The sequence below is a fragment of the Tursiops truncatus genome, chromosome 9 (assembly GCF_011762595.2).
Source record: "Tursiops truncatus isolate mTurTru1 chromosome 9, mTurTru1.mat.Y, whole genome shotgun sequence".
Taxonomy (NCBI): Eukaryota; Metazoa; Chordata; class Mammalia; order Artiodactyla; family Delphinidae; genus Tursiops; species Tursiops truncatus.
Window position 1 is genome coordinate 3934056 of NC_047042.1, and position 18232 is coordinate 3952287.

The 18232-nt window shown below is 37.0% G+C and overlaps 1 pseudogene; it reads left to right on the plus strand.

Annotated features, from left to right (window-relative positions):
• The first annotated feature begins 531 nt into the window (after positions 1 to 531).
• Positions 532 to 946, plus strand: LOC101337933 (protein FAM136A pseudogene; annotated as a pseudogene).
• The last annotated feature ends 17286 nt before the right edge of the window (positions 947 to 18232 follow it).

Sequence of the window (18232 nt, forward strand, 5' to 3'; positions counted from 1 at the left end):
ATGTTCAAACCAGCTACACTATTCTACTGATAAAAGATAAAACTGTAGATTTTATGTGGTTATTATAAATATTATATACATACTCATACACATGTATACACACGTTTATTGTAACTTAAATACCCAACTACCAAATAAATATAACAAAGATCTTAGATAAATAGATAGATAGTATAATATCTATTTCTATAAATGTATGTGTGTATGTCAGCATGACAGAATACACTTTCTTTGCTGCCTATCAACAAATCACTCAGAAAGATGTGACTTTTGAAGAATTCTTTTTAAAGTCAACCTAAGTGTCTACAATTGTATTAAGTGATACAATTGTAAATTGAATAAAAGAGCCTTCGAAAGTTTGGTTACATACCGTATTATATTTGTTACATATTACCATTTTCTGTTGGAAAAAGATAAACTATGTGGTGACAGAAGCCCCATATATTTTCAGCTTTAGAAAAAAGGGCGGGGGGGCTCGTGCCCAGGAGTCCATGTGGGTGCCGGTGCGGCACGGAGCAGCGCCATGTCGCCATGGTGGAGCTGCAGCAGCTCTGGGTGCAAGCGGCGGTGGACTCTATGGTGAAGAGTCTGGAGAGAGAACATCCGGAAGATGCAAGGCCTCATGTTCCAGTGCAGCACCGGCTGTTGTGAGGGCAGCCAGGCATCCACGCACCAAGTGCACCAGTGCATTGACCGCTGCCATGCGCCTCTGGCTCAAGCCCAGGCCCTGGTGACCAGCACGTTGGAGAGGTTCCAGGACCGCCTGGCCCGGTGCACTATGCACTGCAACCACAAAGCCAAAGATTCAATTGATGCGGGGAGTAAAGAGCTTCAGGTGAAGCGGCAGCTGGAGAGTTGTGTGACCACGTGTGTGGATGACCTCATGAACCTCATCCCAACCATGACCAAGAAGATGAAGGAGTCTCTCTCATCCATTGGGAAATAGATGTCTGCTATTGGCCATCGGGACTGAAGGCAGGAGTCTATTTAAAAAGAGAAATGGGGATTTGGGTTTTCTAAGGAAAGTTTGTGAATGAGGAAATTAAGGATGGCAGCAAGTTTAAGGCCTATATCACTTGCCTCTGGACACTGGTTCCTTTGTGTTTGAAACCTAGAAAGTGAAAAAACCTGGTGCTAAAATTGGGGTCAGAGATGGCACAGGAGAGTTTTTGTGATCCTGAATTTCACGTGGCAAGTGCTTATCCTGGCAACAGGGTGTCTCCCTTGTACCAAACCAGAGCCCTCCAAGGTACCAGATTCTCTTAGTACACAGATACCAACAGGCTGGCAGGTTCATCTGACCTGCTTATGAACTGGTGAAGTGTGAGGAGAGGTGTTTCTGTTTGTTGCCAACCTCCTGTTTACCAGAAGGATCACTACAACGTTTCCCACGAAGTGGAAATAAAACAAAATCCATGAGGTCACTCATTTAGAAGGGGAAAGGGGGTTTCTGGGGGTTTGTTTTGCGTGGTTTTGTTTTATATACAAGGGCATGAAGCTACTTTAAGATGTAGAGTTGGGGGAGGTAGTTTGGATAAAAACTCTGAAAGGGTCCTTGCGGATGTTCAGTTCTGGCCGTCAGGACGTGGATGCGCATTTCTTAAAATTCTCACACATGACATCCTTCAGCCTAGAGACCCTGCAACAATATAAGAAGCGCTATCACACTGGCAGGGGAAGCAAACCTCCCCTCTGACTGGCAGCCATGATGAGCCCTGAGGCTGTCTGCAGCAGAGTCAGCCGAGCGACAAGACAATCTTGCAGTGACACTCACCCTTGAAGGGAAAGGGGATTTTGATTGTGCTATATGCTAGTATTCAAGAATGAACAGTGAAAGAGGAATTGTTAGCTGCTTAATTAAGAGAGTTATGAAGTACTGGCTTTGGAAAAATCTGGTTTTCATAAAACAAAATAGAGTGAAAGCCTAAACCCAGTATTGCTTACTTTGCCCCCTGTGATAACAGAGCTCTGTTGAAACAATCCCTTAGCAACACGAAGGTCAAAGGAGAAAAAGTAAGCAACTCAGGGGCAAGCTGTGACTCCTTTAGAGCAAAACACGGGACAGCCCTCCGTTACCAAATACTACTTTTGGGACATGCGTTGTTCTTGCCCCAGTTCTGGCACCTTATCGTTTTATTAAAGACCTTGTGTTTTTACCAACTTATTACTTGAAATGATAATATAGCCTGTCTGCTTGCTGTTTCAAGACTGTGATATATTTTCCTAGTGGTTTGGTTTTAAAAATACATGACTTAACTTAAAAAAAAAAGAAAAAAGGGAACATTGGAAACAAACTCTGCAAAGAGAAAGACAACAATTAGCTTCAAAAAAATGCAGGGAGGAACTAAACAAAGTAACAATAAAGCAGGTGATATACAAGAATTACTTTGAAATGCCTCAACCATAAGGAAGAATCTTCTGAAGAAATGTCAATCTTTAATTCAACAAATTGCATTCTATAGCCAATTAGAATGAAGTTAAAAGGATCTATGATTTTGCAAAAATTGAGGAAACCTTCAAAAGCAGGACAAATTGATAAGGTATTTGATGAATTTTGTTGTGTAATAACGTTTATGAAGATAGAGTCTCTGAAAAAGACAAATTGAAAACATCCTAAAAGCATTTGGGCTGAAATATTTACACATTTCGATAAGAAAAGCAGTTGAATTGCAAATCTTCTGTTTGGCAGATTTTTTCCCTGAGCTCACCAGTTGTCTCAGCATCTGTAGAAAGAGCACTGTTTTCTCCTGTGCTCTATGGAGAAGAGTCAATGAAACTGTCAAAATCTTCAGATTTATTTACCATAAATTGTAACTCTGAAGAGGACTGCTGGTACTTTTCTGAAAACAGGTTAAAAATATTGGAACATATTTTAAACATTACAAGTGTCAGGAAAATATCTATGAGCTAGTGTTAGAGACACATTTAGCTAAGGAGCCAAACATCAGGTGTGTTCACTGAACAAGTTGTGAAAGTTCAACTGTGCCACCAAAGACAAGTCAAATAATGGTGTAGGTGAAAAGTATAAAACGTGTTAAGTGTATACGTTTGATAGTAAATGTAGATACTCAGTAAGCATCAATCCATGAGACACGCCGACAGGTTTAGATAAGAGTGTGGAGCAGGGGAATGGCAGTAAAACCAAGAGGAGCCATGTCCATGGGACACTGGATGTTTATGAGGCCTTTGGTGTCCTCGAGAGCTTAAGTAGTTCACTTATTGGTGACACCTCTCTGGGCCAGTGTTTTCTATCCAAGAAACAGAGACAAAATCCATGCCTGCTACTCAGGTGAAGCAGAGTCATACGTGGCCAGGCTTAACTCATCCTCCCTTCTTTTCTTTCTGTCTGCCGAGCTGTTTCTCATCCCCAATTCTGATTTTTGTAGCTCCTACCATTGTCTGCAAGAGTGACAACGTGTGAGACAACACACCTGTGCTCCAGCATTCAGGAGTGTGAGCCTTCCACCCTGTTGCTTCTCTCAGGACAAGATCTCATGTGAGCCTCCCTGGGATATACCAGGACTCAGGGGCAAGGGAAAGAAGAAAGAAGGAAAAGGAACCCTGAAAAACTGACTGATTCTTCGAAAGAGGCCAATTTTACCAGGACAAGACTAAGATGTAATTTGGAAATGACGAAGGTAACTTCAAGAAAATTAGTAATTTACTCTATCGAGAAGGTATAGGAGCTCATGAGAAAGCTGTGCTACTGAATGTAAGTTCATGTGCCCGACACACAGTGAGGCCAAACACTACTGAAACGTTGGAGTTTGGAGCAGAGAATTTATTGCAGGGTCATGCAAGGAGAATGGGTGGCTCATACCCCGCCAAAACCCCAAACTCTCTAAAGGGTTTCAGCAAAACATTTTTAAAGTCCAGGTAAGGGAGGGGTGTGGTTGATCATTACAAAGTTCTTGGTGTTGGAATCCTTTGTTCTTGCAGCTGTCTAGGTAGGTCAGGACACCATGTTTCTGTAAACTTTATTCTCTGTTCCACAACTTTTTTGGCTCTATGTGAATGGAAACGTGTTGTCCCTTAAAAGTCAGAGCCTTGAGAATGGGCTATCCTGTGTATTTCAGGCTATAGGCAACATTCTTAACTGGAAGCAAAAGCAATAGAATACAAACGTTAAGGTAAAAGAAACAGAACCAATATGGAATCAGATTTGTTCTTCCCTCTTACAGTTGAACTTAGTTGCAAAATCATATTCTATATTTCTGCACATTGATGTTCTGAGAGTGAATTCAAACCTTATTCTGCATGCATGTAAATAGATCAAAATTATTAAGACATTTTCATGGTGGCAGGATTTTGGTTAACTTTTATTTAGTATTTGATACATTTACTGTATACAATTTATCTACAATGTACATTTATGAAATTTGGAGTTATCAAACAAAGTAAATGCTACTCTTAAAAATAAAAGTTCACTAAAAACCTTGATCCACTGTGGTATATCAAGCCCATTGGAAATAGCATACATGGTCCTTTTTACAGGAACTTGAGAGATTTCCTGAGTGAAAATCACCAAGTCATGATTTGATCCATCTGGGTGACTCTTTCTGTCTCTGCCTCCTGTGTCCTAGCTTCTGTACGTTTTGTTTGTTGTTTCTGCTTGGTGACCTATTTGATTGAAAGTCCTTTAGAAAAGGTCTGATTGAAAGTCTCAGTAACATACAGGACTTGGATAGCAGATGACAGAGTCAGCAACCAAATATATAAAGATGAGCTGGAATCAACATCAGGCAAGGGAAGAGAGCCCAGGTGTGGCCGAGGTCCAGACTGAATGTGCCTCCTGGATGCTCTGGTGGACACTTAAAAGCTGGTCCAAAGTTTGTTTGGTTTTCTCCTAGGTTATTCCTGAGAAGTGAGTGTTTTGCCTGTGTGTTAGTTGGCACTCCTCTTATAGTTATGCTTCCTAAGCTACAATGGCACCCATCCCCACTTCATTCTGTGTAATCAAGTGGGAAATCACAGCCCAACAATTTGTCAGTGGCTTTTGTGCCTTTTGTGTTTGTATCTTAACATTTGCTGGATCCAGATGAATAGATGATTTTGGTCCTTTCAAAAGAAATAACAATGTCAACTTCACACTTGTTTTATGATGGAAAATCTTTGCCATCATAGTTTTCACATGAAAGATATATTTGTCACTTCCCAAATGTCAAGTCTAATAGAATGGGGATATAAATGATATATTTCTTTGTAGCCATCAACCCTCTAAGGTTATGATATGATGTGACATACCTATTTGTCATGATAAAGTAAACACTTTTACTGATGTCCTGAATTTTTGATGTTTTCAAATACTGAATATAGTCTGAGTTTTTCCTGGATTCTACAAATTTTGCAGCATGTATCATTTCAGGACTCATGTACAGTTAATTAAATAGCTATTAGTAATATACCTGCATTAAATATTTCATTAGAGAAGCAAGATTTATCAAATCTTTATACTTTAAATAAAAATAATCTTTCAAAACCAACGAAAAGAAAGAGATGTAATCTAATTGAGAGAACCCAAAATGGTAGCTGTAACTTCTTTTTAAAGATAGCTAGTAAAAAACTTTTATTTCTGTATAATAAATCAACTGCATATAAAACATGGTTCCATTTCTTTAAATAAACAAAAGCATTAATTAGTTGAACATTAAATGCTCATAAAATTAAAATAGGAAATATTCAAACATTATGACTGTATCAGTGGATTGTCATGAAATGAATATTTGAAAGAAATTCAATGCATGACAACCTTTGTTTATTTTTCCTATGTTTTCTATCCACATTTTACTCTACTCTTTAAAAAATAAAGATATTATCATTAGTCACCACTGGATCACTTCCTACTTTTCAATTGTTGCTAAAGATAAGAACTTTATTTTCATGATATAAAAAAGTCATATCAGGAGGATGAGAATATTCATACTTTAGCTTTCTCTTTATCTATGGCACTTGAATTTAAAACTGTTTCTGCAAATTGTCCCACATACACACTGGTTAATAAGCAGATATTCCTTTTGGACATCATTTTTACTAGAATTTTAAATAAAGCTTTACTTAAAACATATAAAAATGGAATCATGTTTTATCTGTTGGCCCCTGTGGCTTAACACCACTGCTAAAAACGGTCACATTTCCTGCCCAACATATAGTACCTGCTGACAAGCTCATGGAATCTCTTCTGCAGAAAAACTCTGCAAAGTTGGGAATGTAAACTGGTACATCTACTATGGTAAATAGTATGCAGGTTACTAAAAATATTAAAAATAGATGTACCATATAATCCAGCCATCCTACTTCTGGATATATAGTCAAAGAAATTGAAATCAGGAGCTTGAAGGCAGATCAGGTTCATTGCAGCATTGTTCATAATAACCAATATATGGAAACAATCTAAGTGTCCACCTATGGATGAATGGACAAAGTAAATGTAGAATATACATACAGCAGAATATTATACAACCTTAAAAAAGAAGGAAATTCTTCCATTTGTGGCAACATGGACAAACTTGGAGGACAGTGTGCTGAATGAAATACGTCCCACACAGAAGGACAAGTACTACATGATTCCACTTACATGAGGAGTCTAAAATAGTCAAACTCTAAAAAGGCAGAGAGTAGAATGGTGGTTTCTGAGCGCTGGGAGGGGAGAATGGGGATTAATTAGCCAAATCTTGCAAAATTTCAGTTATATAAGATTAATAAATCCTAGAGATCTACTGTGCAGCATGGAGATTGTAGTTAACAATATTGTATTGTATACTTAAAATTTTCCTGAAAGGGTAGATTTTATGTTAAATATTCTTATTATAAAAAATAATAATATATAAGGAAGGAAGGAGGAAATTTTTGGAGGTGTTGGGTATGTTTATGACATAGAATGTGGTGATATTTCTACATGTGAATACTTATCTCAAAACTCATTAAGCTGTGTACATTAGATAAGTACAGCCTAACTCAATAAAGTGTTTTAAAAAACAGTCTGCAATGTACCCTCTTTATACAACTGAATTTACACAAAGGTGTGAATAACTTTTGAAATCTAGTGAATCTTCTTTCTTAGGATGTAATCTGAGAGCCCTATTTTCATATCAGTGGAAAGTCCTTCAGTATGATCCACTCTTTTGTAGGGAGAGTATGTCATTAGCAAAGGTTTTTAGAGGGGGAATTTTGGCTAAAACCAAAAGTGGCCTGAGAATCATATATGCATATATATAACATACAAAATATAATAAATATTATTTTCTATACAAATGAAGTTAAACACAAATAAATTATACTGTTTCATTCAAAAATATGAATATTTGAAATGCTGCCTTGTTGCTACATTGTGTCTGTTCCTTCTGCAATCTCTTATTATTCATGCTATGAGTGGTGTTTAGCCATGAGACTGAGGTTGTGAAAAGAAACTGCTTTCTTTGAGGTCTGCTCAGTTAGGTGAACTTTTATACTAGGTCTGCTTTTCCTTTCTATGTTCCACCTCGTAAAGTTTCTTGTTTGGGGGTAAATTCAGTTCTGGTCACTGGTGTGTCCTGGCACAGAGGGGACCCTCAGTCCCTCAGTAAACACCTATGAATGAATAAAAGAGCCCTTGATTAGTGGCAAAAACAACATTAACCAATGACTAGATTTTTGTGTTTGTTTGTTTTTGGAGTTTTTTTGGGGAGATAGAAAGGAGAGTCAAAGTGTCCCTCTTGCATAGGCTGTTTCTTTTTTTTTAAATTTAATTTTATTTATTTTTTTATACAGCAGGTTCTTATGTCATCCATTTTATACACATCACTGTACACATGCCAACCCCAATCTCCCAGTTCATCACACCACCACCCCCACCCGCCACTGCTTTCCTCCTTTGGTGTCCATACGTTTGTTCTCTACATCAATGTCTCAATTTCTGCCCTGCAAACTGATTCATCTGTAACATTTTTCTAGGTACCACATATATGCATTAATATGCCATATTTGTTTTTCTCTTTCTGACTTACTTCACTCAGTATGACAGTCTCTAGATGCATCCACGTCTCTACAAACGACTCAATTTAGTTCCTTTTTATGGTTGAATAATATTCCGTTGTATATATGTGCCACATCTTCTTTATCCATTTGTCTGTCAATGGGCATTTAGGTTATTTCCATGACCTGGCTATTGTAAATAGTGCTGCAATGAATATTGGGGTGCATGTGTCTTCTTGAATTACAGTTTTCTCTAGGTATATGGTCAGTAGTGGGATTGCTGGGTCATGTGGTAATTCTATTTTTAGTTTTTTAAGGAATCGTCATACTGTTCTTGATAGTGGCTGTATCAATTTACATTCCCACCAACAGTGCAAGAGGGTTCCCTTTTCTCCACACCCTCTCCAGCATTTATTGTTTGTAGATTTTCTGATGATGCTCATTCTAACTGGTGTGAGATGATACCTCATTGTAGTTTTGATTTGCATTTCTCTAATAATTAGTGATGTTGAGGAGCTTTTCATTTGCTTCTTTGCCATCTGTATGTCCTTTTTGGAGAAATGTCTATTTAGGTATTCTGCTCATTTTTTTTTATTGGGTTGTTTGTTTTTTTTTAATATTGAGCTGCATATAATACTTTGGAAATTAATCCTTTGTCTGTTGATTAATTTGCAAATATTTTTTCCCATTCTTAGGGCTGTCTTTTCATCTTGTTTGTAGTTACCTTTATTTACAAAAGCGTTTAAGTTTCATTAGGTCCCATTTGTTTATTTTTGTTTTTATTTCCTTTAGGAGGTGGATCAAAAAAGATCTTGCTGTGATTTATGTCAAAGAGTGTTCTTCCTATGATTTCCTCTAAGAGTTTAATAGTGTCCAGTCTTACAGTTAGGTCTCTAATCCATTTGAGTTTATTTTTGTGTATGGAGTTAGGGAGTGTTCTAATTTCATTCTTTTACATGTAGCTGTCCAGTTTTCCCTGAACCACTTATTTTTTTTTACATATTTATTGGAGTATAATTGCTTTACAATGGTGTGTTAATTTCTGCTTTATAACAAAGTGAATCAGTTATACGTATACATATGCTCCCATATCTCTTCCCTCTTGTGTCTCCCTCCCTCCCACCCTCCCTATCCCACCCCTCCAGGTGGTCACAAAGCACCGAGCTGATCTCCCTGTGCTATGCGGCTGCTTCTCACTAGCTATCTACCTTACGGTGAAGAGACTGACTTTCCTCCATTGTATATCCTTGCCTCCTTTGTCATAGATTAATTGACCATAGGTGTGTGGGTTTATCTCTGGGCTTTCTATCCTGTTCCATTGATCTATATTTCTGGTTTTGTGTCAGTACATATTGTCTTGATTACTGTAGCTTTGTAGTGTAGTCTGAGGTCAGGGAATCTGATTCCTCCAGCTCTATTTTTTTCTCTCAAGACCACTTTGGCTATTCAGGGTCTTTTGTGTCTCCATACAGATTTTAAGATTTTTCGTTTCTAGTTCTGTAAAAAATGCCATCAGTAATTTGATAGAGATTCCATTGAATCTGTAGATTGTTTTGGATAGTATAGTCATTTTCACAATATTTATTCTTCCAATCCAAGAACATGGTATATCTCTCCATCTGTTTGTATCATCTTTAATTTCTTTCATCAGTGTCTTCTAGTTTTCTGCAAACAGGTCTTTTGTCTCCCTAGGTAGGTTTATTCCTAGGTATTTTATTCTTATTGTTGCAATGGTAAACAGGAGTGTTTCCTTAATTTCTCTTTCAGATTTTTCATCATTAGTGTATAGTAATGCAAGAGATATCTGTGCACTAATTTTGTATCCTGCAAATTTACCAGATTCATTGATTAGCTCTAGTAGTTTTCTGGTGGCATCTTTAGGATTCTCTATGTGCAGTACCATATTATCTGCAAACAATGACAGTTTTACTTCTTTTTCTCCAATTTTTATTCCTTTTATTTCTTTTTCTTCTCTGATTGCCATGGCTAGGACTTCCAAAACTACGTTGAATAATAGTGGTGAGAGTGGACATCCTTGTCTTGTTCCTGATCTTAGAGGAGATGCTTTCAGTTTTTCACCATTGAGAATGATGCTTGCTGTGGGTTTGTCATATATGGCCTTTATTATGTTGAGGTAGGTTCCCTCTGTGCCCACTTTCTCGGGAGTTTTTTATCATAAATCGGTGTTGAATTTTTTCAAAAGCTTTTCCTGCATCTATTGAGATGATAATATGGTTTTTATTCTTCAATTTGTTAATAGGGTGTATCACATTGATTGATTTGCATATATTGAAGAATCCTTGCATCCCTGGGATAAATCCCACTTGATTATGGTGTATGATCCTTTTAATGTGTTGTTGGATTCTGTGTCCTAGTATCTTGTTGAGGACATTTGCATCTATATTCATCAGTGATATTGGTCTGTAATTTTCTTTCTTTGTAATATTTTTTTCTGTTTTTGTTATCAGGGTGATTGTGGCCTCATAGAATGAGTTTGGGAGTGTTCCTTCCTCTGCAATTTTTTGGAAGAGTTTGAGAAGGATGGGTGTTAACTGTTCTCTAGATGTTTGATAGAATTCACCTGTGAAGCAATCTGGTCCTGGACTTTTGTTGTTGGAAAAATTTTAATCACAGTTTCAATTTCATTACTTGTGATTGGTCTGATCATATTTTCTTTTTCTTCCTGGTTCAGTCTTGGAAGGTTATACCTTTCTAAGTATTTGTCCATTTCTTCCAGGTTGTCCATTTTATTGTCATAGACTTGCTTTTAGTAGTCTCTTAGGATGCTTTGCATTTCTGCAGTGTCTGTTGTAACTTCTCTAATTTTATTGATTTGAGTCCTCTCCTTCTTTTTCTTGATGAGTCTGGCTAACTGTTTATCAATTTTGTTTATCTTCCTAAAGAACCAGCTTTTAGTTTTATTGATCTCTGCTATTGTTTTCTTTGTTTCTATTTCATTTATTTCTGCTCTGATCTTTATGATTTCTTTCTGCTAACTTTGGGTTTTGTTTGTTCTTCTTTCTCTAGTTCCTTTAGGTGTAATGTTTGATTGTTTATTTGAGATATTTCTTGTTTCTTGAGGTAGTCTTGTATAGCTATATACTTCCCTCTTAGAACTGCTTTTGCTGCATCCCATAGGTTTTGGATCATCGCGTTTTCATTATCATTTGTCTGTAGGTATTTTTTGATTTCCTCTTTGATTTCTTCAGTGATCTCTTGGTTATTTAGTAATGTATTGTTTAGCCTCCATGTGTTTGTGTTTTTTTACATTTTTTTCCCCTCTAATTGATATCTAATCTCATAACATTGTTGTCAGAAAGATGCTTGATATGATTTCAATTTTCTTAAATTTACTGAGGCTTGATTTGTGACCCAAGATGTGATCTATCCTGGCGAATGTTCTGTGCACACTTGCGAAGAAAGTATAATCTGCTGTTTTTGGATGGAATGTCCTATAAATATCAATTAAATATATCCGTTCTATTGTGTCATTTAAAGCTTGTGTTTCCTTATTAATTTTCTGTTTGGATAATCTGTCCATTGGTGTAATTGAGGTGTTAATGTCCCCCACTATTATTGTGTTACTGTCTATTTACTCTTTTATAGCTGTTAGCAGTTGCCTTATGTATTGAGGTGCTGCTATGTTGGATGCATATATATTTATAATTGTTATATCTTCTTTTTGGATGGATACCTTGATCATTATGTAGTGTCCTTCCTTGTCTCTTGTAACATTCTTTATTTTAAAGTCTATTTTGTCTGATATGAGTATTGCTACTCCAGCTTTCTTTTGATTTCCATTTTCATGGAATATCTTTTTCCAGTCCCTCACTTTCAGTCTGAATGTGTCCCTAGGTCTGAAGTGGGTCTCTTGAAGACAGCATATATATGTGTGTTGTTTTGTATCCATTCAGCAAGCCTGTGTCTTTTGGTTGGAGCATTTAAGCCATTCACGTTTCAGGTAATTATCGATATATATATTCCTATTACTGTTTTCTTAATTGTTTCGGGTTTGTTTTTGTAAGTCCTTTTCTCCTCTTGTGTTTCTGACTTAGAGAAGTTCCTTTAACATTTGTTGTAGAGCTGGTTTGGTGGGGCTGAATTCTCTTAGCTTTTGCTTGTCTGTAAAGCTTTTGATTTCTCCATCAAATCTGAATGAGATCCTTGCTGGTTAGTGTAATCTTGGTTGTAGGTTCTTCCCTTTCATTACTTTAAGTATATCATGCCACTCCCTTCTGGCCTGTAGAGTTTCTGCTGAGAAATCAGCTTTTAACCTTGTGGGAGTTCCTTTGTATGTTATTTGTCACTTTTCCCTTGTTGCTTTCAATAATTTTTCTTTGTCTTTAATTTTTGCCAATTTTATTACTATGTGTCTTGGTGTGTTCTCCTTGGGTTTATCCTGTATGGGACTCTCTGCACTTCCTGGACTTGGGTGACTATTTCCTTTCTCATGTCAGGGAATTTTTGACTATAATCTCTTCAAATATTTTCTTGGGTCCTTTTTCTCTCTCTTCTCCTTCTGGGACCCCTATAATGTGAATGTTGATGCATTTAATGTTGTCCCAGAGGTCTCTTAGGCTGTCTTCATTTCTTTTCATTTTTTTTATTTATTCTGTTCTGCAGCAGTGAATTCTACCATTCTGTCTTCCAGGTCACTTATCCATTCTTCTGCCTCAGTTATTCTGCTATTGATTCCTTCTAGTGTAGTTTTCATTTCAATTATTGTGTTGTTCATCTCTGTTTGTTTGTTCTTTTATTCTTCTAAGTCTTTGTTAAACATTTCTTGCATCTTCTCCATCTTTGCCTCCATTCTTTTCCGAAGTCCTGGATTATCTTCTCTATCATTTTTCTTTTTCTGGAAGGTTTCCTATCTCCACTTCATTTAGTTGTTTTTCTGTGGTTTTATCTTGTTACTTCATCTGGTACATAGCCCTCTGCTTCTCATCTTGTCTATCTTTCTGTGAATGTGGGTTTTGTTCCACAGGCTGCAGGATTGTAGTCCTTCTCGCTTCTGCTGTCTGCCCTCTACAACTAGAATTTTTTTTTTTTAATTATTGAAGTATAGTTGATTCACTATATTGTGTTAGTTTTAGGTATACAACAAAGTGATTCAGTTACATATATATATATATATATATATATATATATATATATATATATATATATATATATGATTATTTTCCATTATATGTTATTAGAAATTATTGAATATAGTTCCCTCTGCTTTAGAATAAATCTTGCTGCTTACCTATTTTATTTATAGTAGTTTGTATCTCTTAATCTCATACTCCTAATTTATCCCTCTCCCCCATTTCCCCTTTGGTAACCATAAGTTTGTTTTCTATGTCTGTGAGTCTGTTTTGTATACAGAATCATTAGTATTATTTTTTTAGATTTCACATATAAGTGATATCGTATAATACTTGTCTTTGTCTGACTTACTTCACTTAGTATGGTAATCTCTAGGTTCATCCATGTTTGTGCAAATGTCATTATTTCATTCTTCTTGTTGCTGAGTAATATTCTATTTTATATATGTACCACATCTTCTTCATCCATTCATCTGTAGATGGGCATTTAGGTTGCTTCCATGTCTTGGCTCTTGTAAATAGTGCTGTTATGAGCATTGAGAGGAATGAATATTTTCAAATTAGAAATTTCTCTTTTCTGGATATATGCTCAGAAATGGGGTTGCTGAATCATATGGTAACTCTATTTTTAGTTTTTTAAAGGAACCTCCATACTGTTCTCCATAGTGGATGCTCCAATTTACACTCCTACCAACAATATAGGGTGTGTAGTTTTCTCCACACCCTCTCCAGTATTTATCATTTATAGATTTTTTGATGTTGGCCATTTTGATCAGTGTGAGGTGATATCTCATTGTGGATTTGATTAGCATTTCTCTAATAATTAGCAATGTTAAGTATCTTTTCATATGCCTGCTGACCATCTGTACGTCTTCTTTAAAGAAATGTCTATTTAGGTCTTCTGCCCATTTTTTGATTGGGTTTTTTTTTTTTTTATTGAGTTGTATGAGTTGTTTTGCATATTTTGCATATTAAGCCCTTGTTGGTCCCATTTTTGGCAAATATTTTCTCCCACTTCATAGGTTGGCTCTTCATTTTGTTGATGGTTTCATTTGCTGTGCAAAAGCTTTTAAGTTTGACTAGGTTCCATTTGTTTTAGATTTTCTTTTTATTAAGTTCTGTGTCTTACTTGCTTGGGGCATTTTTATATTAATTGCAAGTACAGACTATTACATTTCCAATAAAATAATAATGGTGTTTTATCACTCATGCACTATCAGTGGTCAGGTATTGTGCCAATTATTTTGTATACAGCATATTATTCAATCATCATCCAAACTCAAGTGATGGGGTTGTTATACCCCATACACAGGTTAGGATGTAAGGTGGCTCAGCAGGGTCACAGAACTCGCTCATTGAAAGCTAGTGAGTGTCAGGATGTGCAGCCGGAATCCAGGCTCCAGCATCAGAGCCTAAACTATGAAATGGCCCTTCCCATTCCTGTTGCTGCACATCCTACAGTGATGACCTTCACAGTCACTGGAGGTGCTCAACGAATGGGTCCTTATAAAGTTTGCTAACTGGGGACATTGTGCTTTTATCTTCTCTACTTCAGGGAAGTTTTAATGTTTGTTGTACCAATTTCTGTTTTTTTCCCACATGAATGTCTCTTGTGCTGCACTGTAATTGTGCTAGTTTTTCTATGCAGCATTTCACTAGTATTAAGTTTTCATGATGTTTCTATTTACAAACTCTGGCCCTTCTGTCAAACTTAAGATTTTAAAGGATTGTAAACTTTAATTATGTCTTCTTAAAGATAGTTTAGATTTACTTTTGCTTTTCCACATTTAAAATCTAATGGCACAGTAAGTATGAAAACATTTACAATAACTGCTACCTCTGAGCAGAGTAATAAAGAAAGGTGAGATTGAACTCATAGACTGTTTATTTCCAGGGAATCTCTGAGGTTCAGTGACTGTGCAGGATAAGCATAGCACGGAATAAAGATGGTCTCTGAGCAGCTGGACACAGATGCTTTTCACTAGTGGAGGTTAATAATGGATTCATATACTTAAATAGAGTCTCTGGCAAAAGTTTGTCATCCTGGAAGCTTATGTTATTTACCTATTGGTGAACATTCTCTGGTAACAGCATCTCTGAATTATGATTTCCATAGCAAGTGTGACAGCAGATGTTAGAAAGCATTTTTTTGCTTTGAATTTCCATGTGACATATTTATACAGAGTTTATGTACAAATTTCATTCTGAAAATTAGATGGTAATTTCAATTGGGAAATATAATATATTTTTTAAAATTTCATAACACTGTTTAAAGTCATCCATAAATGAATATCTTAGAACGAGTATGATGGCTTTCTCATTTATATGATTATTATTTTACAGAGTTATTATTTACATTATTATAATACACAGTTGCTCAAACTTCTATTATTATACATAGTTGCTTAAACTTCCTATTCCTCCTTTTTTAATAAAAAGCTGTTTCAGCTCACAGGATTACATTCCTTTCTTCAGGACTGCCATAAAAATTACCCATATATGTATGCATAAAATATTTGGACATATATATATATAATATTTGTATATATATATATATATATATATATATATGTTTATACATGTAAAACCCATAGGCCGATAAGTGATAGATAGATAGATAACCCACATATATATAAACCTTAAGAGATGTTTGGAAAACATAGAAGGTTTTCATCAGTAACCCAAATTTCTGAGGCATTTTTGGATAATTATAAGCAGATAAGCTTTTATTCATGGAACGGCAGCCCTTTGAAACAATTTGAGATTCAATACAGGTAAAGGATGTATTTTCCTAGGAAGTAAGTGCTTGAGTTTCCCAACAACCATAAAAATCACAGGAAAATTAATGGCAAGCCATCAGGGCCTGACCCAGTGTCTTGTGTGCGGGAACTGAGAGCATCCTTCGTACCCAGGCTTCACAAAGCTCCTTAGTGATCACTGCCTTCATAATCTTCTATCAGGGGACAGAGATGCAGAGAGAAGGGAGCAGTGTCTCAGCTCATTTCAAGCTGCCACAACAAACACAGGTGTAGTGGAGGAAAACATATTTAAAGTCATAAATGCCTCTCGAGGATGAAGTCTCCTGTTCAAGTAGCCAGTTAGAGGTGACCTCAGGGTTTCTGCTGGTTCTTTATGTTTCTGACATGATGGCTAAATGGTATTTTTGTCCTGCTGAGTGCTTGGAGGGATTTAGATAAGGCCGTGTGGTTCTGAAGGTGTTAAGATAATTTCTCTTGCATAACAGAAGGTGAAGTATTGGTGTGGAGGTGGTGAACCAACTAGAGAGGACAAGAAGGAGAAGTAAAAAAAAAATCAGAGATGAGAGAAATGGGCAAGGGAAGCCTGCAACACGCTAAGAGATCAGTGGGGTCGGACCTGGGCTGGCACCACCAGGAAAAGCTCTGCGTTCTGGTGGCTGGAAGGGCTGTAAAGGGAGGGGAGTGTGATATCTAAGATGACTCTCTTGCTGCTGTGTAAGTTCACACCGAGTTCTGAAACTTTCAACTAAAATGTTACTTTCTCAAATGCTTAGCATGGCTGTTTATGGTGCTATGTATTGCTTGTTTCTTTTTCCATTTAATAAAATCAAGGAAAGGGGCCTAGTTTCCATACCTGAACCTTGGCTCAGGAAGCAAGACCTAAGAGATGAGGCTCCTGGGTAGTGAGGAGGTCTTTCAGCTTTAACAAATCATAAAATGTGGATCAAGCTGAGATTTTTCTAGATATTAGGTGACAAGGGTGACATTTGGGTTACCCAGAGCAGGGGAAAATGACTCAGCGTAATAGTAAATCCAGGAAAGACACACTCTGTCCTTCAGGAAGCAAGCCTTTTTCTACATCCCACTAACAGCTATTCATCTTGACAGAAGCTGCCCAACCTCAAAAGTTATGAGAAAACTTAAGTGATAGAGAGAGAGGTTGTATTTAAATAATTCAGAGGACATAGGGGCCTGCTTAGAGTCAGAAGACTTCTCACATGCAGGTGCACTGGCTTTCCGCCCAGACCTCATGTGGTGCAGGCTGCAGACTGGAAGTGGTGGGAAACTTGCCCCACTGTCACACAGACAATGGCCTCTTGAAGCCTAAGCCCTTGGCTGGCTCCATTCAAAGGTCATGCAGTGAAGCTTTCCTGAGCCCTGTCCTTCCTCTTACAGCTTTTGGGTTGGGGATACACCCACTGTGTTGTGTGTTTATTTAGATGCTAAGATTGGCTCCTTTGGGTCTTATTCAACATTTTTGCTCTCTCTTTCTTCTCCTACAAGAAATAGGGGAGGAATGTGTGTAATAAACCCAATGCTTAAAAAGAAAGTACACCGAGCACCTGCTGATTTCCTCTCACTGGCTGCCTCCCCTCCCCTCCGCCAAGATATTTAACAAATGCTCTGACCTTGAAATGGGCTTCCATCCCAGGTGGGCAAGTGGTAGATTCCATATACAAAGAGCTATAAGAATAAATATATGGAAGAAACTATTTAATACAAGGACTTCCCTGGTGGTCCAGTGGTTTAGACTCCACGCTTCCACTGCAAGGGGTGGCGGTTTGATTCCTGGTCAGGGAACTAAGAGACCACATGCCACACGGTGTGGCCAAAAAAAGAGAAAAATACAAAAAACAAACAAAAAAACTCACATACTGGTATAGGTCATGTGTCCAAACCATACCTTAAACCTCAACAGTAAGAAATCAAACAACCCGACTGAAACATGGGCAAACGATCTGAATATGCACCTCAACAAAGAAGATGCAGAGGTAGTATATATGAAAAGATGCTCCACATCATTTCTCATTAGGAAATCCCTGAAATATCACTACATATCTATTTAAATGACTAAAATAGGTGAGGCAACCCCTGAAATACCAATGTGGGTGACAGGAATTCTAATTCATTGCTGGCTTGAATGCAGTGGTATGGTCACTTTGGAAAACAGTTTGGTGTTTGCTTACAAAACTAAATATAGCCTTACCCTGCAATCTGGTAACTGCATCCCCAGACATTTACACAATTAATTTAAAAATATATGCCCACACCAAAACCCAAATGTGAGTGTTTAAAAAAAATGTGAGTGTTTATAATAGCTTAATTCACAATCTCCAAAAGCTAGAAGTAACAAAGATGTCTTCCTACAGGTGAATGGATAAACAAAGTGTGATACATGGACATAGTGAGAGGTTACTCAGCAATAAAAGAGGA